The following is a 27063-nucleotide window of genomic DNA, read 5'->3' on the forward strand; positions in this document are numbered from 1 at the left end:
TGTTTAGACCTCTATTCCATAGAGAGGAAATCTCTTACGAATCATAATGCAGACAAAAATCTTTGAAATGTAAAAGTCCCCTTAAAAAATGCATTGAAAGAAAATGAAATATCTTATGTAACAACCTATGTAACAACCCACGTGTGAAGTGTCATTGCGTAAGACCCGACGTGTGTGCTCTCCTAAGTTAAAAGTGGGGATTCCTCACGGGCCCCTGAAGTCTAGCATTTCACGTGAATTGAGTCATCCTTTGCATAAGTAAACCTTCCTCTATTACATAACAACCAAAGAAATCTTGAAACGTCTTAAAAAACTTCTCATCGTTCCAATTGGTTGTTAGGGGCCATGATGAATTTGGACGATAGGGACCCGTTAGAATCGGACGATAGGGACCTGTTAGAATCGGACGATAGGGCTCTGCAGGAAGCACTCGCAAGGGCTCTTATTGAATTGATTGCTAGGGCCCCAATTGACTGCTGAACCCCCTCCATTGGAATTGTTTGCTAGAGCCCCCATAGGAATTTGATACTAGGGCCTCGGTTGAATTGAATTCTTGGATCCCTCTGGAATTACTTGCTAGGGGCCCGGATGAATTGGTTGCTAGGGTTGCAATTGTCTAGCCCCCTATTGTAATTGGTTGCTAGGGTACCCGTTGGAAATGGCTGCTAGGAGGCTCGGTGGAATTTCTCGCTAGGCTCATGCGTCTCGAAGATCCCCCTCAACTAGTGAGGTCTGAAGATTCTACACTAGTGATTCCTGAAGGTTTTTCCGGGCCCTCATAGGTTTTTAAACACAACAGCAACAAAAAACTGATTTGGCTGGTCCCTGAAGGTTTTATCCTTGCTTTAACAGATTTTTATGCAATCAGGAAAATATGATTCAGTTGGGCTCTGAAAATCTTTCCTGGTCCTCGTAGACCTGTAAACAATCAATTAAAACATGGTTCGGCAAGCTCCTGAAGGATTTATCCTGACCATCGCAGGGTTTTCAGTAATTAACATTAACTATCACTTGCATCTTTTAAAAAAACACTCCTTATTACGTAACACCCAAAAGTAAACCACCTTATTACTTAACATCAAAATAAATCATGATTTGGTAGGACCTAAAGATGTTTCCCACGTCCTCCTTGGTTTTTAAAATAATCAACATAACATGCACCTCCACCTCTAAAAAAACATTCTCCATTCCGTAACACCAAGAGAAAACAAACCCTACTACGTAGCATCCAAAGAAATCACCATTTGGTGGGGCTCCTAAAGGATTTATTGGCCCACGTAAGTCTTTTATGCAATCTTTGAGGATCAATGGTTTGATACGATCACCCGTGGAAAAAAAAGCATCCATGATCTTTTTTTCTGGCAAAAAAACATAAAATTCTACATTTTTGTATATGGGAGCTTGAAACCTCTATATAAAAGTTTTAATTTGCAAATCTAATGCTGTAATTTTCATTAGGATTGCTTGACGTTTTCAGGGTGTTTTGACTCTTTTTCACAAATTCGGCAAATTTTTTTAGATTCGTAACCTTTGATGGGTAACATTAAACTTTATGAGGTTTATATATTCTAAATCAGTATCAAAGTTCAGTTTGTTTGATGAAAATTTATTTCCTACTGTTTTAGATGCTATTGAACTGTGTCGCTCCTTACTTACATTTTGTTATAACGAATTGTTTGATAAGTTTTGATTTTTCTTTCTTAGAGTTATTTATTTTCCTTTCTAAGATTTATTAATTAAAAATCGGTGGAAAAACTGGAAAAGGGTCATTTAGTCAAAAGTTAGAACTCACACTTATTGTGCTAAGGGAAAAAACTTATTGGTCGGCATCCAACCATGAGGATGCACATATTTTTTTTTTCTTCAATTCACTGTTATGTTTCCAAGTTTTTCCACAACTGTGACCGCTTTACCTTGGCTTTCTTATAATTACTTATCATCTCTAATTTAGAGGGGCCTGGGGCCTGTGGAGTAATTCCGTCAATATCTTAGGGGGAAGGGAAAATTTGGAGCAAAGTTGTCTGTGGAAATGGAAAAATGAGCTATACAGTACCATAAAAGCGATATTTACCGAGCATTAGTTGTTGAATTTGAGCCGAAAATCGTTGTTTTATCGAATGATTTAAGAACAACAAAGAATATGAAAAATAAACGATATTAATTGGTCTCATGTTCAGAGGAGTTTGAGCAACGATTCAGTCCAAATTTTGTTGCTGGGAGCCCCTTTACGGATCTCCTAGGTGAGCAGAGAGAAAGCGTCATTTCGATTTGTCTTGAAACAAGAACCATAAAGTCTATTTTGTGTGCGAGTCATAAGGCAATAAGAAGATTGAATGAGAGTTAGGACATTGCATGTGATGCTGATATTAGATACTTCTCCTCGGGACAAAGGCAACCCAGGCGCGTTTAGATGCTTTTGAGGGTGCAATGCTCCTTGAATGCATTTTCTGTGACCCAAAAGATGGTGACCTATGCATGGCCAGGTAGAAGTCAAGGAAACCACGATGGAGGGCCGAAGTGAATCTTACGAGCAAATCGATTGACGGAATTTGTTATAAGAACGACAGACTAATACAAAGTTTATATTAGAAAACTAAGTTTATGCAAAGTTTAAAGTTTGTATTAGAAAGATTAATAAAAAGTTTTAATAATTTAAAAATAAATGAGGAGCAAATGGATCGTCGGAGTTTGTTATAGGAACGAAATACTAATCGAACAATCTGGTAGACGGTTTGTCTTAAAGTTTCCCTCGGGATAGCCTGCGCTCAAGCAAAGGAAACGGGAGTCTCATCCGGTAAAGCGAAGTATTAAAGGCCTTGGGACCGTATGAACTTATTCTCAAACTTCCAAGGGGGGAAAGACTATACAGTCGTTTTGTTGAAAGCAAGGGCTTTGGATCTGGCTGCCCAGTAGGCCAATTTTGGTAAGCAGAACTAAAACTGTCACATGAACCAAATGTGCAATGATATGAGTAAGCACGAATATACAATGAATGGGAGGCAAAAGTCTTGAGATTGCTTTTGCAAACTTCAACTTTGGTTGGTTGAAAACACTGTAGAAAGATTTAACCAGTTCAGATTAGGGTTGCCACCCGGTGACAAAAATCACTAGCTTTTTACTGATTTTCTGGTTGATTTAGAGATTTTCTTCAATGGTCTAGTGATTTATGTACAAATTTAGTGTTTTGTTTAGACAATGAATAAAATAGTGACAAACTAGAAATAGTGGCAAACTACTAGTAATGGCAACCCAGCATTAGACAAAACCAGACTGAGATGCACCTGCTCCGCCGTGTTGCCAACAGCGGTACAATTGTATCATTTTGGTACATTTATCCTCTAAAGGTACATTCTGGTACAATCACACATTTCCTGGTACACTTTACAAAATGTGGTACAATATGGTACAATAAGATTTGACTGGACGTCCTGACGGAGCGAGCGGAGGGAATTGTGGTTTTTGTGTTTTCTCTTCTAGAGATTTAAGTTTTCATTTACACATTTATTTAAGGGCCTGTTTTTGGTCTCTTGCGGTCATAGTATAGCGTGAAGTATCACAGCCGTCTGTACGATAAATACAAAATAGGTGGGTGGAGTAGAAAACCCAAAATTCAAAACTAAAAAAAAACATGACATTGATGGTTTACAGCGTGGTGTTTATCTAATCAATGGAAGCCACTCAGCCTAGATAATTGAGCAATGTATGCATACAACAAAACAAAATACATTTACTTCATGTTAAGAGGCACTGGACCAAATTATCCCCGCCTGAAGGAGCAATAGGCTTAGTCACACACAAATACTTAAGGCTCAAATTGTGGGAGCTCTGGGTTGCCTAAGAAAATTTATTGGAATGAGAATTTCAACCGTAAATATTTATTTCAAGCAGATTATACCATTCCCTTGAAACATGACATGGTGCCCCAACATTATAAATATAAGTTTAATATTGCGTTGCCTCAGTATTGATGGGTTGCAACATCTAAGAATGAAAGTTTGTGTATGGCTGGATAGGCTACAAAATATCGAATGCAAAGCACAAAGTCCTGAAATAGACACATTTTTTTTTTAATCCAAGTAGTTCCTATGTCTCTAGGTTTTGTTTCTTAACAATTAATATATTTCCTTTTAAAAATTATTAAGCCCCACTTTGCTATGCATGTTTGAGGTTGGATTCTATCCTGTAAGATCAATCCGTCATCAAGTAACTTTTTGGTGGAGATTTTGTGGAAGGGGCCATACCATATACTTAACATAGCAGTAGAAATAATGCCTAGGCTAGGCAAATCAGGATTTTTACAGGGAAACTATGGGTCAAAACCAAGTGTCAGCCCAAGTTCCAGGTCCTTTTCCAAAACCAGGTTCTTTTTTTAGATAGCACCATTTGAATTCTGTTTTGGGAGTATTCTAGTCAACCACAAACCCCTGATTTTTTTATATCCTTTGCCAAACTCTGGGTATATATAGCGTTTGACATAGGCTATGCATAAAGCTGGATACCCTATGCCAAACACTTGAAAGCTGTTGATAGAAAATCGGGAGCTAGTCCCCCTCCCTCACGAAAATTCACCCCAAAACAAATTCTATTGCTATTTTTAATTGAAATGCCACCTTGATACATGAACAATATTATTTAGGTTAAGTTAACTCCATTGTTTTAGTTTCTGTGTAAGCAATCAGTTACATTGTAAAGCTGGACCTGAATAGTCATATGCCTCTGTAATAACAATCAGTTTAGGCTCAAGGTGGTATCTTTATTTTTCTTACTAAGGTTGACAGAAGTCAGACTATTTGGCTTAATTCCTGACTGAACGTGATCAAACAGTTCGTGGTAACGAACTGTATAGTAAGGAGCGACCCGGCTCAATAGTAAACGAAACTCTAAAAAACGGAATTTTGATACTAAAAGATACATCAAAAAAATCTGATTTTCATGCCGATTTTAAATATATAAGTTTCATCAAATTTAGTCTTTGTCATCAAAAGTTACAAGCCTGAGAAAATTTGCCTCATTTTGTAAAATAGGGGGAAACACCCCCTAAAAGTCATAGAATCTTAACCAAAATCACACCATCACATTCAGCAAACCAGAGCACCCTACCAAAAAATTTTCAAGCTCCTGTCTACAAAAATGTGGAATTTCTTATTTTTTGCCAGAAGACAGATCACGGGTGCCTGTTTTTTTTGGTTTTTTTTTTGTTTTGTTTTTCAGGGGTCATTGTATCGACCAAGTGGTTCTAAAATGTTGCAAGAGAGCTCATTCTAACGGAAATGAAAAGTTCTAGTGCCCTTTTTAAGTGACCAAAAACATTTTTTGGGGCACCTAGGCCCCCTCCCACGCTCATTTTTTCCCAAAGTCAACGGATCAAAATTTTGAGATAGCCATTTTGTTCAGCATAGTCGAAAACCATAACATCTATGTCTTTGGGGATGCATTACTCCCCCACAGTCCCTGGGGGAGGGGCTGCAAGTTACAAACTTTGACCAGTGTTTAAATACAGTAATGGTTATTGGGAAGCGTACAGACGTTTTCAGTGGAATTTTTTTTTGTTTTGGGGTGGGGTTGAGGGGAGGGGGTTATGTGGGAGGATCTTTCCTTGGATTAATATGTCATGGGGGAAGAGAAATTCAATGAAAAGGGCGCGGGATTTTCTAGCATTACTATAAAAAAAAACAAAGAAAAAATAAACATGAAGTTTTTTCAATTGAAAGTAAGGAGTAGCATTAAAATTTAAAACGAACAGAGATTATTACGCATATGAGGGGTTCTAAAAATACTTTAGCATAAAGAGCGAGGTATTTAGGAGTAGATAAATACCTCGCTCTTTATGCTAAAGTATTTTTAGTAATTTAAACTATTGATTCTACGGCCTTTCTGATTCATGGGTTATTCTTAAAGAATTGGGACAAAACTTAAGATTTAGCGTAAAGAGCGAGGTATTAACGAGGGGACAAGCCCCCTCATATACATAATAAAAATATAAGAATATAAAAGTTTGTTACGTAAGTTAATCCTTAAGTTACGTATATTTTTTACTAATAAAAACATTCGTTAAAAATTAAAAGTTTTAGTTGCCTTTTTAAGTAACCAAAAAATTGGAGGGCAACAGGGCTCCTTCCTCACCCCTTATTTCTCAAAATCGTCGGATCAAAACTAAGATAAAGCCATTTAGCCAAAAAAAATTAATATGCAAACTTCATTTTAATAATTTATGTGCGGAGAGCCAAAATCAAACATGCATTGATTCAAAAACGTTCAGAAATTAAATAAAAAAAATTAGTTTTTTTTAACTGAAAGTAAGGAGCGGCATTAAAACTTAAAACGAACAGAAATTACTCCGTATATGAAATGGGTTGTCCCCTCCGCAATCCCTCACTCTTTACACTAAAGTTTGACTCTTTGTCACAGTTCTACTTTTTAAAACAATTAAAAACTTTAGCGTAAAGAGCGAGGGATTGCGGAGGGGACAACCCATTTCATATACGGATTAATTTATGTTCGTTTTAAGTTTTAATGTCGCTCCTTACTTTCAGCCAAAAAAACTTGTTTTTTTAATCACTATAATAAAAGCAAGTGATTGTGAAATATTCTTTTGATTTTTTATTTGTTTTAGATGAGAAAAAGAACAGCTATCTATTAACCACTTTTTCAAGCCTGTTAGGAGACATGTAAATCGGACCAAAACTGCAAGTGTTAATATGGATCAGCCTCTCATTCCTACAGGCCCTATTCTTCAGCCCTCTTACAACAGATAAGAAACTGAAAGCTCACAGAACAGAATTAGAGAAACGGTCAGAAAAAGAAAAAGTATATTGATCGACAATAGTGATACCAGTGAAAGAGACGAAAGCTCAGATATTCCGACAAACATTAGAGACCAATATTCTCTTCTCACCATGAGTTTGTAGACTCAGAGCTGAGGCAGTCTCAAACCCTTCTACACAAAAGAACACTATACAAAACCACTAAAAATTTACTTTCAAATTTCTATACATATATTTAAGCTCAAATCTGTCACAGTAATATAAGAGCAATTATTTCTTTTCCCAGCTTCTGTTCTGTAACTATCAAATCACTATGCGTTACAAAAAAAAATGTATCCTATTCTCGATTGTCAAAACCTTCAAGCCAAATTGATTCGGTTCAAGGGTAAATGTTTTGTCAAAACATTTATTTCATCCGTTATTGGCAGATGTTTATTATCAAGATGAGACCCGTCAAAACAAGAGGACAATCTTGGATATTTTTGGTCGGTAAATATCTGGGAAAATGAGTCGAATGGGTGGGTATGCTACTCGGAAAACTTTAAGGATTGACTTTCAGATCAGAATGAAGGAAATGAACCTCTTTGTAAAGGAGGCATTAAAGAAATAACTGCTCAGAGTGACAGAAACTTGACGAACCTGTCATAAATGCAAAATATTTTATCTTTTCATATCATTATGTCATCAGACCTGGAAACGTGTCATTTTGACACAAATGCAACCCATTGGTAACCTAAGAAGGAACATGTTTCCTTCTTTAAATTATTATTGATAATTGTGATTTACTAAATAATTATTATTATTATTTATCTGTGAGGGCACTAATAACAGCATAACAGAGAGGCATCATATACTTAAGGGGGCAAGGCATGCACAAAAATCACAATTGCGACAATTTGTTAGTCAAATTAAGTATCCTAATAGGAGTTAAAAATAAAAGGAGTTTAACATAAGATGTCAGACAAACTAGGGGAGTGGCGATACCTAGAAATCTTTGGTCTAAAGCATGAGAGGTGGTCGTGGAGTGGCACCGTTGTCGCCTTACGCGCCACCCATCGGGGTAGACCTAAGTCTAAAAAAGCAAGCTTACGCTGAACAAAATTTTCCTCGCCCACCAGAAGTGATTGGAGGAAGCCTTCGAAAAAATTAAAACTAGACCAGGTATTCCGAGTCAAAAAAAAGAGGAAATAAGACAAAAATAAACAGAAAATTTTAGTTTGTACCACGGATTTCTCAAGCGTTGGTCTACACCTTATTATAAGATATGAGCTTTCTATAATAATAAAAAACAAGTTTTTCCACCTGAAAATAAGGAGTAGCATTAAGCCCCTCTTATTAAATCCCTCTAAAGCTCCAGGGGCAAGGGCTGTAAGCTATCTAGGTTGCCAATTGTTGACATTTAATGTTTCTATGGAGGGGGTTGACGCATAAACTTTCGAGCGGCTAATTTGATTGGAATTCGAAAGTTCTTGTGCGCTTTTGAAGAGTAGACTTTGATATGAGGGTGAACAGGGTGTACTGTTCACACCCTCACACCTATATGAGGTGTACCCCATCAAACCTTTTTATCCCCAAATATATCAGATTAAATTTTATAATTGCAATCTTGTTCACAATTGTACAAAGGTCAAATAACCCCTCCATAAGGAAGGTCATAATCAGGGTGTGGTAATTAGAGACATTGGTCTGGTTTCTGTAGGAAGCAAATTACATTTGTATGATACATTTTAAGAGTTGGAGATTCTCTAGATAGTTTTAAGAGAAGAACAGTTTGGTTTTAGAAAGAGTAGAAGATGCGTCGACCAAATTTCCACTCTTAGGCTAATAATTGAGAAGCGCCTTAGTTATCAAAAAACCCTTTAGTCCTCACTTTCTTAGATTTACAAGTTAGCGTTTGATTCAGCAGATACAAGAACTTTAGCAAAGTTTCTATGTGTGTATGGTAGGTTAAGATAGAAAATCAGGTTAGTAGCTCCTGCCGTATTAAATCAAGAGATAAGGAGGATTGTTTTCTACCCCCATTTATGTGGTTCTTTTTGACGGATTTTATATTAAGGAGCAGAGGAAAGGTTTGGTAGAACATGGAATCAAGTGGGGAAGTAAACTCGCCTAGACATAGCTTAACAAGTTTGAAGTTGGAATTGTTTTCTGACTTCGGACTGTCCAAATACTTTACCCCCTCCCTTTATGTGCAAATATATAGCCCAAATTATATATTTCCCATCTATTATGTCCCTTGTCTTTGTCTTGTCTCGTGCTAAGCTGAAAGAAACTAACGAAGAAACCGGTTTGTTCTCGAGTTTTACACAAGGTTAACTTTAGTGAGTGGCCTATAATACACAAGTACAAAAATTCCTACCCCGTACGGAAAATAAAAACTAAAGTCAAATAAAATTCTCAAATTTTGAGAGCCTTATTTTCCATGTGGTACAGGGGAGAGGGGTATTTTCTGAGGAGATGGGGTATTTTCCGAGAGGTTATATGCTGGGGGGGTATTCTCCATGAGGGCTATTTCCGGGAGGTATTTTCCGCGGAGGGGGGACTGTTTTCCGGAGGATTGGGAGTATTTACCTTGATTGCATATGATGTGAGCATGGCACAAGAAACTGGTCAAGCAACTTCTTTATACCGCACAATTAGCTTTGGTTTGGTTGCAAATAAATTGTAGTTATATTTTATTTAAGTAGCCTATTTAGTTTGTATTTTGGTTTGGTTTATGCAAACAAATTTGGGCCATACATTTGCACATTAGGGGATGGGGGTCAAGCATAGCATATATTAAATACAGCAATGGTTAGCTAACGTATTTAATATATGCTATGCATTAACCCCCTGCACTCTTAATATGCAAATATATAGGCCAATTTTGCTTCTAAACTATTATATATTCATCATATTTTGTTTCATTTCATGAGCATTAATCGAACTTTACTTTCCGTTTGTTTTTTTTTTTTTACTTTCTTAAAAACTTTTTAAGAAAGTTTTTTGTGCATGCTGACCCATGGTCTGCGTAGCACAGACTGATCTCAACGTCACGATGGAAAGTCAAACGAACAAAGATAGCCTGAATATGAAGAACGCTACTGCCCCCTCCAACCATTACTTAAGTGAAAAATTTTACATTACGAAATATGACCAGTTGGAAAACAACAGTTTTCATTCGATAGCATTTTAAAACAAAAACTCAATCAAACAGTTCGTGGTAACAAACTGTAAGTAAGGAGTGACTCGGCTCAATAGTAACCGAAACTCTAAAAAACAGAATTATGATATCAATAGATACATGAGAAGAATCAACTTAATATGCTGATTCTAAATATACAAAATTCACCAAGTTTAGTGATACCAATCAAAAGTTACTAGTTGAGAAAATTTACCTGGTTTTTGAAATAGGAGAAAATACTCCCAAAAATTAAAGAAATCTTAATAAAAATCACACCATCAGATTCAGGGTACCAGAACCGTACTGTAGAAGTCTCTAACTCCTATTTGCAAAAATGTTAAATTTTGCAATTTTCGCCAGAAGACAAATCACGGATGCGTGTTTATCTGGTGTTCTTTTTTTTTTCTATGTTTTTTCCAAGGGATGATTGTATCAAAATAATGGTCCTAGAAGATCGGGAGAAGGTGCAATCGAACAGAAATTAAAAGCTCTAGTGCCTTTTTAACTGACCAAACAGACTGAAGGGAAACTGGGTCCCTCTCACGCCATTTTTTTTTACCAAAATTATCTGATCAAAATCTCGAGATAGCCATTTTGTTCAGTATAGTTGAAAGATCAAATAATTATATCCTTAGGTATATAGTGACCCACAAATTCGTGGGGAGAGGCCTATAGGCTATGAATTTCGCCCATTGTTTACGTATAAGGTTTGTTATTAGGAAGTATACAGATATAATTATCGAAGTAGTCGCAATATATAGCAATCGGCTCAAATTACAAGTATCATATTGCCAAATATATTAAATGTCAGCAAAAAAAAACTTGTTTCCATCAAGAATGATGCATTTTTCCAAATTCCACTCTGGTAAATTACACAGCTTTGGTATAGTTTTGTTATATAAGTGCATCCCAACCCCTCCAATTAACGAGAACCAGGCATAGCCAAGTTATTAATTTCTCACAGTCGTTTCTACTTTAAATGCGCCCCAGCCCCTTCCCTATTGGTAGCCCATGGTGGCAATCTGAAAAAAAAAAATGGTGATTAAGTCACCAATCAAATGTTAGGAGCCTCAGAATATTTGCCTAATTTTCAAAAAAGGGGAAACACCTCCAAGAATCAAGCAATATTTGTAAAAATCACACAATCAGATTCAGCATATTAGAGAACTTTGCTGTAGAGGTTTCAAGCTCCTAATTACAAAAATGTGAAATTTTGAATTATTTTTGCCAGAATAAAGATCGGTAAAATTCTAGCAGTTCATATAACTGACTTACCAATAAAGTGAAAATACCCCACTCGATGCCATTTTTATGCTCTTTACGAATATTAATAATCGCTTCTACTTTAAATTCCAATTTAAGCACTTTTTGAGCTCTTAAAAATGACGAATTTTCAAAAAATTATGACAGTGCATATAACTGACTTACCAATAAAGTGAACATACCACTTGATGCCTTTTTTTACGAATATAATAATTACTTCTACTGCAAATTCAAATTTAAGCACTTTTTGAGCTTTTAAAAATGACAAATTTTCAATTGAAGTATGACTTATCGCTCGTTTTCCACAAAATAATACAACGTTTTCTCAGTGCCGTCTTTTCCATCGTTTTTGAAAAAATAATGCTACATTTTCTCAGCGTTAAAATTATTTATCATAAAGTTAGTTCAGGTTAGGTTGAGTTAGGCTAGGTTATGTTAAAAAGTGCTGAAATTTGAACTTAAGGTAGAAGCGATTATTACATTCGTAAACAACATAAGAAAAGGCATCGAGTGGTATATTCACTGTATTGGTAAGGCAGTTATAGGAACTGCTATAATTTTACCGAAAGATCACGGATGCATGTTTATCTGTTGTGATTTTTTGTTTTCTGGCTCCTAGCCTCCCTCTCCTAAGGAGGGCAGATATAGGCTAGACCTATGCCTTGCTATAGGTTATATAATGAAAAGAGAAATCACCAATGCTACAGCACAAACACAAAAAAAAAAAAAAAAAGGAGACAGAAGGAGAAAAGGAAGACTGTTTTCCTAAATTAAGGATTAATATAGACCAGCACTTGAATGAGGCCTTAGCCCTACTCATCCATACAATCACATAGGTCAAACAGCATAGCCACACACAATCAACCATAAAGAATAATCCATGGACAGGCAGTCATGTCGTCAATAAGTATAAGTCGTCATTTACCAAACAATAGAAAAAATAATATAGACAAATAATTCAGAGGTTTTTAGCTGATTTTTCTTGTGAAACTGGCTACATTTGCTATTATGAACCAGCTATTGATAAAAAAAAATAAGCACAAAAACAATAGGAAACCCAAAAATTCGGTAAACTTTCTTAGGGCTATATCTAGACCCACTGTGGAGAAGGAGCTAGGATATAATTGTGACAGCAGTAATTATTATATTTTGAAAGAGCATTAAACAGGGAATCGATGTTTTATTCATTTGTCTGATTTCTCGTCAATAAGTAGGTCTAGTCTAAACTTAGCCCATTTTAATCCTCAGTTAACACTGTTCCAAACATAATGTGAGAGGACTGGGATACAATTATGACAGCAGAATAATAATTATCACATTTTGAAAGACAATTTAACAGGGATGCGATTCTTTTTGATTTTTTTTGTCTGTTTTCTGTTGTAGGCCAAGCATTATCTTAGCCCCACGCATTCTTCATTCGACAGTTTTCCCAAACATAATAGTTACTACCGTGACAATTGTGGCCTAGCCCTTTTATTACAGCTAGGAGGTAGTTTTCAGACCCCATTAGGGAGGGGGGACATTACACAAGAGACCTAATAATATTTTGGTACATATCTGCCATTTCAAGCAGGCCCGCTTCTAAGAATACAAGTTTAAATGGCTGACTTCTTCTGTGCTTACCTCTTTAATTGCAATTACCTAACTTGAAAATAATACACAAAAATTAAACTGAACTAAGAAATTATTTTTACCCTGACTGTGTAAAAAAAAAAAAAAAAGGTAAAGGATGCGGCATTTAGACTTTACAGTCCGTACCGGCGGTGCTGATCTCCGTTTCTTGGTCCTTCAGCCAGGAAGTGCAATGGGGGGTTGGGGGCCAGCCAACCTGTGCTTTCGCACACCCTTCCTGTTTACCTTCCCCAGATTTCTCCAGGTACCCATTTAGAGCTGGGTCGACTCTGGCTAAGCTTACAGGACACGCCACTGACCCCCGTCCCAAACTGAAGAATTGGGTACACCGGGATTCGAACCCACGTCCTCTCAGACACAGGATCTCGAATCCAGCGCACCAACCCACTCGGCCAGGGCGGCTTACTGACTGTGAGATCCACTTCAAGCCTGAAACACCTTAAGATATTTTAAAGCGAGTTGTATTCCAAGACACAAATTTAGGAGCCAATCAGTGTAAGCTTGCAACAGATCATGAATGCTATAACTTATAAGCAGGGTCGCCATCCCTAATGATTTATCCCTGTTTCTCGTGATTTTTTAATTTGCTTTGTGATTTTCCTCTACCAAGCGATTTTCGTTCTAAACCAGTGATTTTTTCCTAAATCTAGTGATTTTTAACGATATATCGCTATATTTTCGATGTGTCGATATATTTTGTTAACAACAATTCAAATGTCAGATAGCATAAATCTTATGTCAACAAAACCATGGCCTAGGGGCAAGCGTTGTACGTTATTCCCTAGGGACATATAAGGTTTTTATGGAAGGGGTGCTCGTATACACTTTTGAGAGGGCTCATTTGACTGAAAACTGAAAATTCTAGTTTACTTTTCAAGAGTCAAAAGTGACCGCAAGGTAGCTAGCCCCCCCCCCCTCTCTCGACTTCCCACCCCCTATATACATCTGATAAAAATTTCTGATTTAGATAGTTCAAATATCATTAAAAAAAAACTCCAGGGTCGACCATAACCCCCAGAGGCTAGGGGCAGGCGTTGTAAGTTACGCCCTGGGGACATATATGGTTCCTATAGAAGGGATGTTCGTATAAACTTCAGAGAATGCTCATTTGATAGGAAATTAAAAGTTCTAGTTCACTTTTCAGAGTCAAAAGAGATCAGAAGGTCGACCCAGCCCCTTTTTGGCCTGGGGGCAGGCATTTTAAGTTATATCCTGGGGGTAAATATGGTTCTCATAGAAGGGACACATTTCCCCAGGTCTAGGGGACGAGCGTTCTAAGTTATGCCTTGGGGGGATATAAGATTGATATGAAAGGGATGCTCATATCACTTCAGAGAGGGCTCATTTGATTGGAAATCGCCCCCACCCCAAATTTTTGCTCAACTCGCGAAACCGTAGCAAAAATGCAAATAAACAAATTTTGATGTGTTAGAAAAAAATGTCAACCTGTTTGTTGAAAAGACAGAGGGCTCATTTGATTGGAAATTGAAAGTTGTATTTCAGTTTTTAACAGTCAAATGTGATCAGACGACAGCTAACCCCCCACCACCCACCCTTTTTTCCCAAATGCATCAGAAACAATGTTGAGATATTTTTTAAAAAATTGTTAGAGTCAGATAACAAAACTCCGGCGCCGACAGAGCCCCAAGGGCCCGAGGTTAGGCGTAGTAAGTTATGCCCCGAGGGCATATATGGTTCTTATGGAAGGGATACTCATAGAAACTTCTGAGAGGGCTCATTTGATTGTAAATTGAAAACCCTAGTTCACTTCCCAAGAGTCAAAAGTGGTCAGTGGGCCGCTAGCTCCCCCCCCCCCCGATCTTTTTCTGCAAATAAATCTGATAAAAATTTTAGGAAGCCATTTTGTTAAAAATAGTTTCAAGATCATTTAGCAAAACTCAGGGGTCAAAACAACCCCCAAGAGAGTGGAGGTTATGTCCTGGGGGCAAATATTGTTCTTATAGAAGAGATACTCGTATAACTTTAGAAAGGCGTCAATTGATTGGATATTAAAAGTTCTAGTTCCCTTTTTCAGAGTCAGGAGAGATCGGAGATTAACTACCCCCCTCCCTCCACCAAAGCACTTTTTCCCAAAATGCATCAGATAATGAGATAGCCAATTCGATAAGAATAGTTCAAAGATGAAATAGCAAAACTTTGATGTCAAAACAGCCCCCAAGGACCCGGGAAGGCGTTGTAAGTTATGGCCTGGGGGCATATAAGGCTCTTATGAAAGACTCATATAAACTTGAGAAGGCTCATTTTATTGGAAATTGAAAGTTCTAGTTATGTCCCTGACTAAAAACAACACTTTTAATGTCAGTTCTTAAGTAGGAAAGCTTGGGAATGTAAAACGATACCATCAATGTAATATTTATGGTCCAAGACCCTTAAATAGAGATTTGCAAGAGCTCCTTTTGTATGTTCCTCCTTCAAGTCCCTTTAATAAGCTACGCCATTAAGGTACAAACACCAACATATCAAAATGGATTATTAGAGAAGTGGTTCTGTTAGTACAACGCTGGACTTCAAATTAGTGATTTTTTTTTCAAAATCCGGGGGGGGGGGTAAAAGCTAACGGTAATTTTCCCAATTCAAATGAAAATGACAAGAGAATACTAAAAAACGAGCCAAATAGTGATAAATAAGGTAAAGATGTACTGAAGAAAACTGACCTGTTCAAGTGGATGCTTGAATTATACAGGTTTATCTTGGTTTTGACAACATTTTGTAGGAACTAAACATCATCTGGGGGTGGGGGGTAAACTGGGGTCTTGGGGCAAAATGTGAACTCATAGAGGCAGTTGTCCCCACTGTCACATAGGATATTATGCTCCTGATCCCAACACCATGCCACTTACTGGTTGGAGAAGTATAAGCATGTGGCACTGGAACAACTAAAAGCTGTATATAAAAAGAAGAATTACTTATTGTTATACTTGCTTATTCAAATTATTAACTTAACAATTCCCCCATAATATTCTTTCCAAACGTAAGATTATCAATCCAAAGAGAAGAAAGACAAATGAAAACACTTCTATAAGCGAATTTAGGTAATTATTCAAAAAAATTGAAATGAAAACAAACTAAGTTTGTAATACCATTTATTGTGCCTACAGAAGAAATTATCTTTTTTGAAATTTCTATTCGTTTGTAAGTCACGAATGGCTTTTCTAATTAGGGACAGGTCAAATAACTTTCTAAGCCTAAAGGCACATTTCTGTTGGACAAGCAAAATTTTCCACAAGTATGTCGATATTTCATGATTATTTTGTAGATAAGTTCGAAGTGAAGGAATCTTATTAGTATTAAGACTACAGACTCGCTTTAAAATTTGTGTCCCAACTTGAAATTCTCTGTTTTATAGAGACAAATAACTTGATTTCCAGAGTGCAAATTAAGGTTGATATGTTCTTCATTTCGAGTGATATAAGGTGAGACCAAGATGTTACCTGATAAACCAACCCATTATTTTTAATGCTGTTTAATGATTCTAAACTTAATATTTTTATGTCTATGTTTCTAAGATATTTTTAATTGTATACTGAAAGTTACTGCTGCAAACCGAAAAGTACACTTTTTGTTTTTGGTCATCTTGTCCCATTGCTTTCCTCATCTAATCAAATTAAGATAAAAGATCAGTAGTCTACTATTCGGTACGGATATTAATACACCAGAAAATAGATAGACCAGGGAAAACATGCAATGCTCGATACAATCGTAATTGGTTCCTAGCCTCCCTCTCCTAAGGACGGCAGATATAGGTTAGATCTATACGTTGCTATAGGCTATATGTAAAAATTAGCTGATTTTTTCTTGTCAAACTGGCTACATTTTCTATTATGACTCAGCTGGTGATGAAAGATAAGCACAAAAACAATAGCAAATCAATTAATTCGATAAATTTTCTTAGGGCTATATTTGGACCCACTGGGGGGAGGGGACTAAGATATAATTGTGACAGCAGTAATTATTATATTTGAAAAGAGCATTAAACAGAGAATCAACTTTTTTTCATTTGTCTGATTTCTATTCAATAAGTAGGTCTAGTATAAACTTACTCAATTTTAAGCCTCAATTAAAACTGTTCCAAACATAATGTGGGAGGACTAGGATACAATTATAACAGTGGAATAATAATTATCATATTTTGAAAATCAATTTTAACAGAGAAGCAATCTGTTGTGGGCCAAGCCTTATCTTAACCCCACAATATTCTTCATTCGACACTGTTCCCAAACATAATGGTTGCTACCATGTCAATTGCATCCTTGCCCCTTTATTACAGCTTGGAGTTAACTTTAAGGCCCTATTAGGGAGGGTACGAAGTAATATTTTGGTAAAAATCTGCCATTTCAAGTGGGCCTACTTCTACCTGATTTTCCACAGGGGAGGGGAGAATTTTCCCCAGGGCTGGGGGTATTTTCTACAAGAGGGTATTTTATGCGAGGGGAGACTTTCCGTGGGATTTGTTTTTCGGGGGGTAGCTGCCGGGGAGGTAAACGTCTAGAACCATCCACGGGCACAAAAATACAACCAAATAGCGTCAAATTAGGTGCAGAGAAAACATGGAAGACGAGGGCATGGTATGCACAAATTTGGTCACACTGATATGTCGCATTGTGCTTGAAAATCTCACAATTAACGAGAACCAAGCACAACCATGTTATTGCATTCTCAGTGTCCTTTCTAGTATAACTGCAACCCCCCCCCCATTGACTAGATTTGAATTTTAAAAAAGGGAATAGTTGTGGGAAAAGTCAAAGTCATTGCCAATTGTAGAAAAAGGCCAAGACAGATTGCCCAATTAAGTGGGCAACCCATCTATTGACGTATTGCCCATGGTCTATTGCTAGACCTATTGCCCATGGTAATATGAAAAGAAAAATGTTTGTTGGATTTTGCTGGTTTTTATAGCCTTATGTGCTTATTTTTCCTGGTTGTTGATAGGTTATCAACTTCGCCGAGGTAGGGATGCTGGGACTGTTTTGAAAAACTGTTCATTTTAGTTTTATTGATTTTATCCTCTTGTAAGTTGTTTTTTCTTATTTGTATTGCTGAGGACGGCCCTGGACATAGGGTGGAAATATTCATTTTACGTGGTTTCCCACTGTTTTAAAAAATTCCCTATTGTTCTTCTTGTTTTTGGTGTCAGCCCTGGAACATATGGTAAAGAACAAAAAAATGTCGGTAAAATTCTAGTTAACTGACTCCTTGCTATCTTGGAAAGAGTTTAGGTTATGAAAATGAAACTGTCAGGGATGGGTCTACAGGCTAAAGTATGTCCCAGGAAGGTATTTTAAAGTACCCACCTCCACTCCTTCTCCCTCTAGAGGGCCCTGAAATTTGCCTACATGACAGGTCTATACCCATTGAAATTTTGACAAAACAACATTTTACCTTAATTTTTTAGTTACTAGTTGCTTTTTCTCTGCCTTTAGTTCTGAAAATGCAATTCCTGTTATTTGAGTAGAATTTTGAGCCATATCAATGTTTTTTTTTCAAAATTTAGGAAATGTATTCGCATATCTTTAAAACCTTATAAAATGGAATTCGAGCAAAGTTATGAATCTGAAAACAATTTTGTTGTACTTCAATTAAACAGAAGATCTATTTTGCAAGGTTTCACTTTAATAACACACACATTTTTAAAGGTCATCAAAGGTCAGGGCCCACTAGAGGGAGAAGGAGTAGAGGTAGTTGCTTCAAAATACCTTCCCGGTACAAACTTTAGTCTGTAGATTCATCTCTGAAAGTTTCATTTTCCTAACCTAAACCCTATCTGAGATAGCAAGAAGTCAATTAACTAGAATTTTACCAAAATGTCTTTCTTCTCTGTTATTTCCAGGATTTCGTTAGAAAAGTCTAGAAATGTTTTCCTTCTTTTCGAAAAAGTCTGGCATATCGGAACCTATTTATAATTGTCCAAATCATTTTATTTTGTTTGAGAATGTTCCTTTGATTTCTAGGGATCAAGGTTTAGAGCAAACTTTCAGGGAAACAATCGACATTAAAAAAAAATTATTCAAGAATAATTCCAAAAACAAAGATGCAGATGAATTTGGATTGAATTCTATTTATGATTATTTAGTAAAGTCAAATAAAGTAAATCTCATTTCACCTAAGAGCTTTGACCTCTGTCCACCTGATATGTCAGATAAATCTAATGAACTGGAACCGAAAGGGTCAAGGAGATTTGCTTCCGCTGTTGCATTGAAAAAAATAAGAGCAATAAACTATAAGTAATTAGTTTAGTAATAGTAGTATTAATTTAACTTAATACAAAATCTAATTTAATACAAAATCTGTCGGTAGCACACCAAAAGCAATTTTTTTTCTTACTAACGTCTTTTAGTTTTACTGCTGATGATGGACGCTGTATATGTGTCCGAAATATCCGGTTTAAAAAATTATATTTGTTTCGCAGTCAACTAAAAGGTTTTATCCCTATTTTGAACTGTTATATTTTTGTTATGGAAAGGCAGTGTGGTCTTACAAGTTACCTAGTTCTAGCTAACAAGAAAGTACACTTTTGAAGTACCCAGCCCCCCCTCCATCTAAAAGGGGCAGATATAGAATAGACCTTGCTCTACGCTAAATGCAGAGATTAGCGGATATTTCTTGTTAAACTGGCTTTGTTTACTGATATAAACTACCTGTCGAAGAAAAACAAGCACACAAACAACAGGAAACCCACAAATTCAGCAAACTTTCTTAGGGTTATATTGCGGAGGGCTGAGATAAAATTGTGACAGAAGCATTTATTATATTTTGAAAAGAATTGAATAAGAAATCAAATGTTTTTTTTTAATTATTTGTCTGATATATGTCCAACAGGTAGACATAGCCATAACTTAGCCAATTTAATAATTCACAAATGACCTTCACTATTTTGCTAATAAAGAATTCTATTTTCATCATATTTTATTTTCATCCAACTTCTCTTCTCGAATGTTTTATATAGGCCTAATAGACAAGTAACATTTTTTTAAACTAATTAAGTTCCATATCGGCCCACTTCCAAGAGTAGCCTACAGGTACAAATGACGGACTTCTTTCGTGCTTACCTCTATTTCCATCACAACACTTCAAATTAATACACAAAAGTGAACTGAAATACAAAAATATTCTTTAACTAGACTGAACTCAATATCGGCCCACTTCCAAGAGTAGCCTACGGGTACAAATGACGGACTTCTTTCGTGCTTACTTCTATTTCCATCACCACACTTCTAATTAATACACAAAAGTGAACTGAGATATAAAAAAATTTCTTTAACTAGACTATAAGATCCATGATCCACTGAAACGCCTTAAGATATTTCAAAGCGAGCTCTTGGCAAAATATTCCAAGAAAACGATTTACGATAAGCCAATCAGCGTAAGCCTGCAATAAAATCATTAAACAGGGTATATGTTGTGTCTTGTATGATGGAAAAAAATATTTTGTTGTTGTTGGAAGTTTAATTCTGGTTGCCGGAATTCACCTATAAAAAAAAAATAAACCTGAAAAAAATGGCAAATGGGAGCTGTGGTTATATGCGAAATAACTGTTTGCACACATCCCTGGACATTTACAATGGGGACGGGGTACGTGGGAGGATCTTGGGGGAAGAGAATTTCCGTTAAAGGGACGCTGGATTTTCCAGCATTATTTAAAAAAAGAAAAGAAATTCAAAAACAAGTTTTTTAACTGAAAGTAAGGAGCTACATTAAATTTTACTGAAAACTCTTGGAAAACGCTTAGAGTGGAGGGATCGGAATGAAGCTTGGTGGTAAAAACAATCATAAGTCCTAGATACGTGATTGACATAACCGGAACGGATCTGCTCTCTTCAGGGGAGTTGGGGGAAGGAGGGCTAATTCTGAGAAATTAAAAAATGAGGTATTTTTAATTTATGAAGGGGTGATCGAATCTTAATGAAAGTTGATGTTTAGAAGGACGTCGTGCCTCAGAGCTCTTATTTTAAATCCCGACCGGATCCGGTTACATTGAGGGAGTTTGGGGGGACCTAAAACCTTGGAAAACACTTAGAGTGGAGGGATCGGGATATGGAAAAACAATCATAAGTCCTAGGTACGTGATTGAAATAGCTGGAACGGATCCGCTCTCTTTGGGAGAGTTGGGGGGGGGGGTAATTCTTAAAAATTAGAAAAATGAGGTATTTTTAACTTACGAAGGAGTTATCAGATCTTAATGAAATTTGATGTTTGGAAGGATATCATGTCTCAGAGCTCTTATTTTAAATCCTGACCGGATCCGGTGAAGGGGAAGTTGGGGGCAGAACCTAAAATCGTGAAAAACGCTTTGAGTGGAGGAATCACGATGAAACTTGGTGGGAAAAATAAGTATAGGTCCTAGATACGGGATTGACATAATCGGAACGGATCTGCTCTCTTTATGAGAGTTGGGGGGGGGAGTTAATTCTAAAAAAATAGAAAAATGAGGTATTTTTAACTTACGAAGGAGTGATCGTATGTTAATGAAATTTCATATTTAGAAGGACCTTGAAACTCGGATCTCTTATTTTGAATCCTGACCGGATCCAGTGTCATTAGGAGGGGGGCCGGAAAACAGGGGGTAACACCCCTAAAAGTCATACAATCTTAACAAAATCACACCATCAGATTCAGCGTATAAGAGAACCTTGTTGCAGAAGTTTCAAGCGTATATCTACAAAAATGTGGAATTTCACATTTTTTGCCAGAAGACAGATCACGGATGCTTGTTTATTTGTGTTTTTGTTGTTTTTTTTACCCAGGGGTGATTGTATCAACTGAGTGGTCCTGATTGTCACGAGAGGGCTCATTCCAAAGAAAATTAAAAGTTCTAGTGTCCTTTTAAAGTGTCCAAAAATTGGAGGGCACCTAGGCCCCCTCCCACGCTCATTTTTTCCCAAAAGTCGCCGGATCAAAATTCTGAGATAGCCATTTTATTCACCATAGTCAAAAGACCTAATAACTATGTCTTTAGGGACGACTTACTCCCCCGCAGTCCCCGTGGGAGGGGCTACAAGTTAGAGACTTTGACCTGCATTTATATATAGTAATGGTTACTGGGAAGTGCACAGACGTTTTCAGGGGGATTTTTTTGTTTAGGGTGGATAGTTGAGGGGGGAGGGGGGGTTACATGGGAGGATATTTCCATGGAGAAACTTCTCATGGGGGAAAATAATTGCAATGAAGTGGGTGCAGGATTTTCTAGTATTATTTGAAAAAAACAATGCAAAAATAAATATGAAAAGTTTTTTCTACTGAAAGTAAGGAGCAGCATTAAAACTTAAAACGAACAAAAATTATTACGCATATGAGGGGTTTACCTCCTCGTTATACCTGACTCTTTACGCTAAAGTATTTTTAGTAATTTCAACTATTTATTCAACGGCCTTTGTGATTCAGAGGTCATTCTTAAGGAATTGGAAAATATACGAATATAGAAGTTCGTTACGTAAGTTATGTATATTTTTTACCATTTAAAACGCTTGTAAAAAATTAAAAGTTCTAGTTGCTTTTTTAAGTAATCAAAAACTTGGAGGGCAACGAGGCCTCCTCCCTCGCTCCTTTTTTCTCAAAATCTTCCAATTAATTGCAGATAATTAATATGCAAATTTCGTTTTAATTATTTATGTGCGGAGAGCCAAGATCAAAACATGTATTAATTCAAAAACGTCCAGAAATTAAATTAAAAAAATGTTTTTATTTAATGAAAGTAAGGAGCAACACTAAAATTTAAAACGAACAGAAATTACTCCGTACATGAAAGGGTCTTTTCCTCCTCAACACCCCGCTCTTAAAGCTAAAGTTTCTTACTGTTTTAAAAATAGAGTTTTGAGAAAGAGACAAACTTTAGCGTAAAGAGCGAGGCGTTGAGGTGGAAAAGCCCCTTTCAAATACGGAGTAATTTCTGTTCGTTTTAAGTTTTAATGTTGCTCCTTACTTTCATTAATAAAAAACTTGTTTTCTAATTTAATTTCTTCGAGAAATGAAAAGCATTTTGAAAAATCTCACAAAATGACGACATCAACTAAAGCAAAAAGAAAGAGAATTGTCATCTTTGTTATCAGCTTTGAATTAATTTCTTGAATGTGTGAAGGATAGAGGCATATGACAAAAACAAGGACGCTGTTAAGTCAATTGTCCCATTATTAACGGTGGTTTATTCATAGTAGCCTGTCTTGTAAGCAAGCTTCTGTTTCCCGAGCACTTTACGATGTTTTTTTATTTCATTTTTTTTTCCTTTTTTTGAAACTGACAGTTTTTTTGTCGCTTAGACACAGCTTGTCGCAAATCGTTTAGGTAGAGATGTGAATCAAATATAATTAAAAAATTAAACTCCTTTAATTAAAGTTGGATTTAGCAACACTCCTAGGGTGGTATATCCACGAGGTGTCCGGCGTTTACCGGGGGGTAATCGCCAGGGAGCTAAACGTCTAGAGCCATCCAAGGGCAAAAAAATACTACCAAATAGCATCAAATTAAGTGAAAATAAAACGGATGGCGAAAGCATTTCTATTCATCGTAGATCAGTGGGTTAAATCTATGGCATGCATAAATTTGGTCACACTGATATGCCGCTTTGCGCTTGAAAATTTCACAATTAACGAGAACCAAGCACAATCATGTTATTATATTATCAGGGTTATTTCTAGTTTAACTACCCCCCCCCCCCAATTGACTAGATATTGTCCATGGTAATATAATATAAAAAAGTTGTTAGATTTTGCTAGTTTGCATAGCCTTAAGTACTTATTTTTCACCGACAGTTGATTTATAAGACCTAACAGTGTCAATTTCTTTCTAAATTAAAAAGACAGGGAGACAAACGAACTTTTTATACAACCCATGGCTATATCCAGGTATTAAGGGTAGAAAGGGAGGCTGACGGGTGCGTAATTTGTAGTGAAGCAGGGGGGCAACTGTCCTCTCCAGACCCGTATTCCCCCCACCTCAGTTTGCCCCCCAGCTGCAATTTAGTTTCTGCAAAAATCTGGTAAAATTAAAATAAGCCTGCATAATTCAAGTATTCAGAGAAACAGGTCAGTTTTGTTAGTACATCTTTGCCTTTATGGTAATATATTACTCATTTTTTGGTTTCCACTGTGGTTTTCACTTGATTTGGGAAAATTGGCTCCAACTTTGCCCCTTCCCCTAGGATTCTGAAGAAATTAAGCCAATAGTTCCTGGTATGTAGTTAAATTGGGTATTACCACTTCCCATGAGAGTGGTTGATAGCAAGTACAAGAAGAGTTGGTTAAAACTATAGCAGCAACTTTTTGTAATCTCAGCTTTTGCAATCTTTTCGCAAGTTGATTAGCCATGTGAATAAAACCTTCACGATTGAATTTGCAGCTTCAATCAGTAAAATTCTAGTTTAGTTACTTTTTGCTATCTTGAAAAGGGGATAGGTTAGGAAAACAAAACTTTCAGTGATGAATTCAGGGCCAAAAACATATGCTGGGAAGGTATCCCCCTGTAAACTCCCCTTCTGATTTCTAAGTCTTAGAAACCTGCTTTAGTCAAACTTTAGCATAAGTTTGACGGTTGAGGAAAGGGTAGTCCCCCTCATATACGGCATATATTTTTTTGGTACTTCCTTCTTAGCTAGAACACATTCGACAATTTGTATTGCGAAGATCAAACAATAGCCGGTTTTCAGTCCTTATACCAGATTAAATGAAAAAAACAAGTTTTTTTACTGAAAGTAAGGAGCGACATTAAAACTTAAAATGAACAGAAATTACTCCGTATATGAAAGGGGCTTTCCCCTCCTCAACGCCCAACTCTTTACACTAAAGTTTGACTCTTTCTCTCAACTTTACTTTTTAAAACAGTAGGAAACCTACAAATTCAGTAAACTTTCTTAGAGCTATATCTGGCCCAATTGCCGGGGGCTCAGATAAAATTGTGACAGAAGCAATTATTATATTTTGAAAGAGAATTGAACATGGAATCAATTATTTTTTTTTATTATTTGTCTGTTAGCCTATCTGTCCAATAAGTAGGCCTAGCCTTAACATAGCCCCTTTTATTGCACACTCAACACTGTTCCCAAACATAATGCTTAGGAAACTGGGATACAATCGAAACAGTAATTAATATATTTTGAAAGATTATTAAATAGGGAGTTGAACATTTTTTTATTTCTCTGATTTTTGTCCAAAAAGTAGGCCTAGCCTAAACACAACCCATTTTATTCCTCATTCAACATTGTTCCCAAACATAATGGTCGCTACCGTGACCATTACACCCCAGCCCCTCTATTCTGGCTTGGAGGCGATTTCCAAGCCCCATTAGAGGTGGGGGACAGTAAAGAAGAGACCATACACAATTTTTTGGTACTTGTCTATTAGGCCTATATAAAACACACTCGAGAAGTGAAGTTTGGTTAATACTAATCAAACAAAAATATGATGAAAATAGAATGCTGTATTACCAAAATTTTTCTGTTGACAGACTGCAAACGGTTTTTCTGTTGCACAGAAAACACGCACACTTCACGGAAGTAGTTATTGCAATCGGCAACCGTTTGTTTAGAAATGCCTACCACTTGTTGAAACCAGGCCACAGGCAACAATTCGTTAATCTAGAAATAATGAAACGAACTACAGTAACCAATGGTATTTTACTTTTAGAAAAACGTACTGACATGTAAATTGACGGTTTTCAAAGATGGCCTAGTAAGACTTAAGTTGAGTAACTTCTTGCTATATCGGAAAGGAGCTAGGTTAGGAAAACGAAACTTTTAGGGATAGGTCTACAGGCTAAAGTATGTCCCGGGACAGTATTTTAAAGTACCCACCTCCACTCCTTCTCCCTCTAGAGGGCCCTGAAATTCGCCTATATTTTGACAAAACGACATTTTACATTAATTTTCAGTTACCAGTTGCTTTTTCTCTGCCTTTAGTTCTGAAAATACAACTCCTGTTATTTAAGTAGAATTTTGAGCCATGTCAATGTTGTTTTTTCTCCAAAATTTAGGAAATGTATTCGCATATCTTTAAAACCTTATAAAATAGAATTTAGCAAAGTTATGAAGCTGAAAACAATTTTGTTGTACTTCAATTAAGCAAAAGATCTATTTTGCAAGGTTTCACTTTTATAACACACATATTTTTGAAGGTCATCAAAGGTCAGGGCCCTCTATAGGGAGAAGGAGTGGAGGTAAGTACTTCAAAATTCGGCCCTTTTGGGCTTGTGATAGTCGCTTTGTTGAAATAAATATTATCTTATCTTACATACTTTAGCCTGTAGACCCATCCCTGAAAGTTTCATTTTCCTAACCCAACTCCTTTCTGAGATAGCAAGAGGTCAATCAACTAGAATTTTACCAAGAATTCTATTTTCATCATATTTTATTGTCATTAAACTTCGCTTCTCGAGTGTTTTATATAATAGACAAGTAACATTTTTTGTTTACTAATTTAACGTTCCATATCGGATCACCGTCAATGTTGGTATTACCGGAACAATTTTTTTGGGTCATGAAACTATTGTTAATAGATGCGTTTTTACTTTTTGAACATCTTTTTTCGCTTGCAAAACTATTGCAAACTTATCGTTATGGAGTTATTCCGGCCCGAATATTCTTGTATTTATACATATAGAATTGCAATCATTTCCGTTTTCGTTTATAGGAAATTTGAAATCGCTAACGTTTTAAGACCGAAAATTGCTCTGTGGCTTTTAGAGACAATTTTTTGTTAGGGTAGGTTGAGTTTGCGGTAGTTTTCCAAGAGAGAAAAGATGTTCAAAAAGTCAAAATGCATATAATAGTTAGTTAATTAGTTAATTTAAGTTAATTAATTTCAACTTTTGCAAGCTCAAATTTGGCTCACCGTGTGTGAAAAATTAAAATAAAATTTGCATATCAATTTGGCAGATTTTTTCTGTATATGAAGGGTTGCCCTCTCTTCATTACCTTGCTCTTTACGTTAATGCTATTAGCACTTGAAAAATCCGTCTAAGCATTCTTTCATTTGAATAAGACTTTAATCTCTAATCGGTATCTAGATCACTCCAGAAATGCCCCCTTCCTTAGAAATTATTTCCCAGAAAGCAACACAGGCGGAAAAAACCCTGGATAATTCCCCCTGAACCTTTCAACGTAAAAAATTTGGCAAAGAGAATGTGAGGCAATGAAAACAAATTTCGTATAGTATTCTGTCAAATCCCCCAGTGTAACATTTCCCCTTGAATATTTATCCCCAGAAATTTTCCTCTCCAAGAAAGAGGAAATTTTTC

This window comes from Artemia franciscana, chromosome 17 (genome assembly GCF_032884065.1).
Source record: "Artemia franciscana chromosome 17, ASM3288406v1, whole genome shotgun sequence".
NCBI lineage: Eukaryota > Metazoa > Arthropoda > Branchiopoda > Anostraca > Artemiidae > Artemia > Artemia franciscana.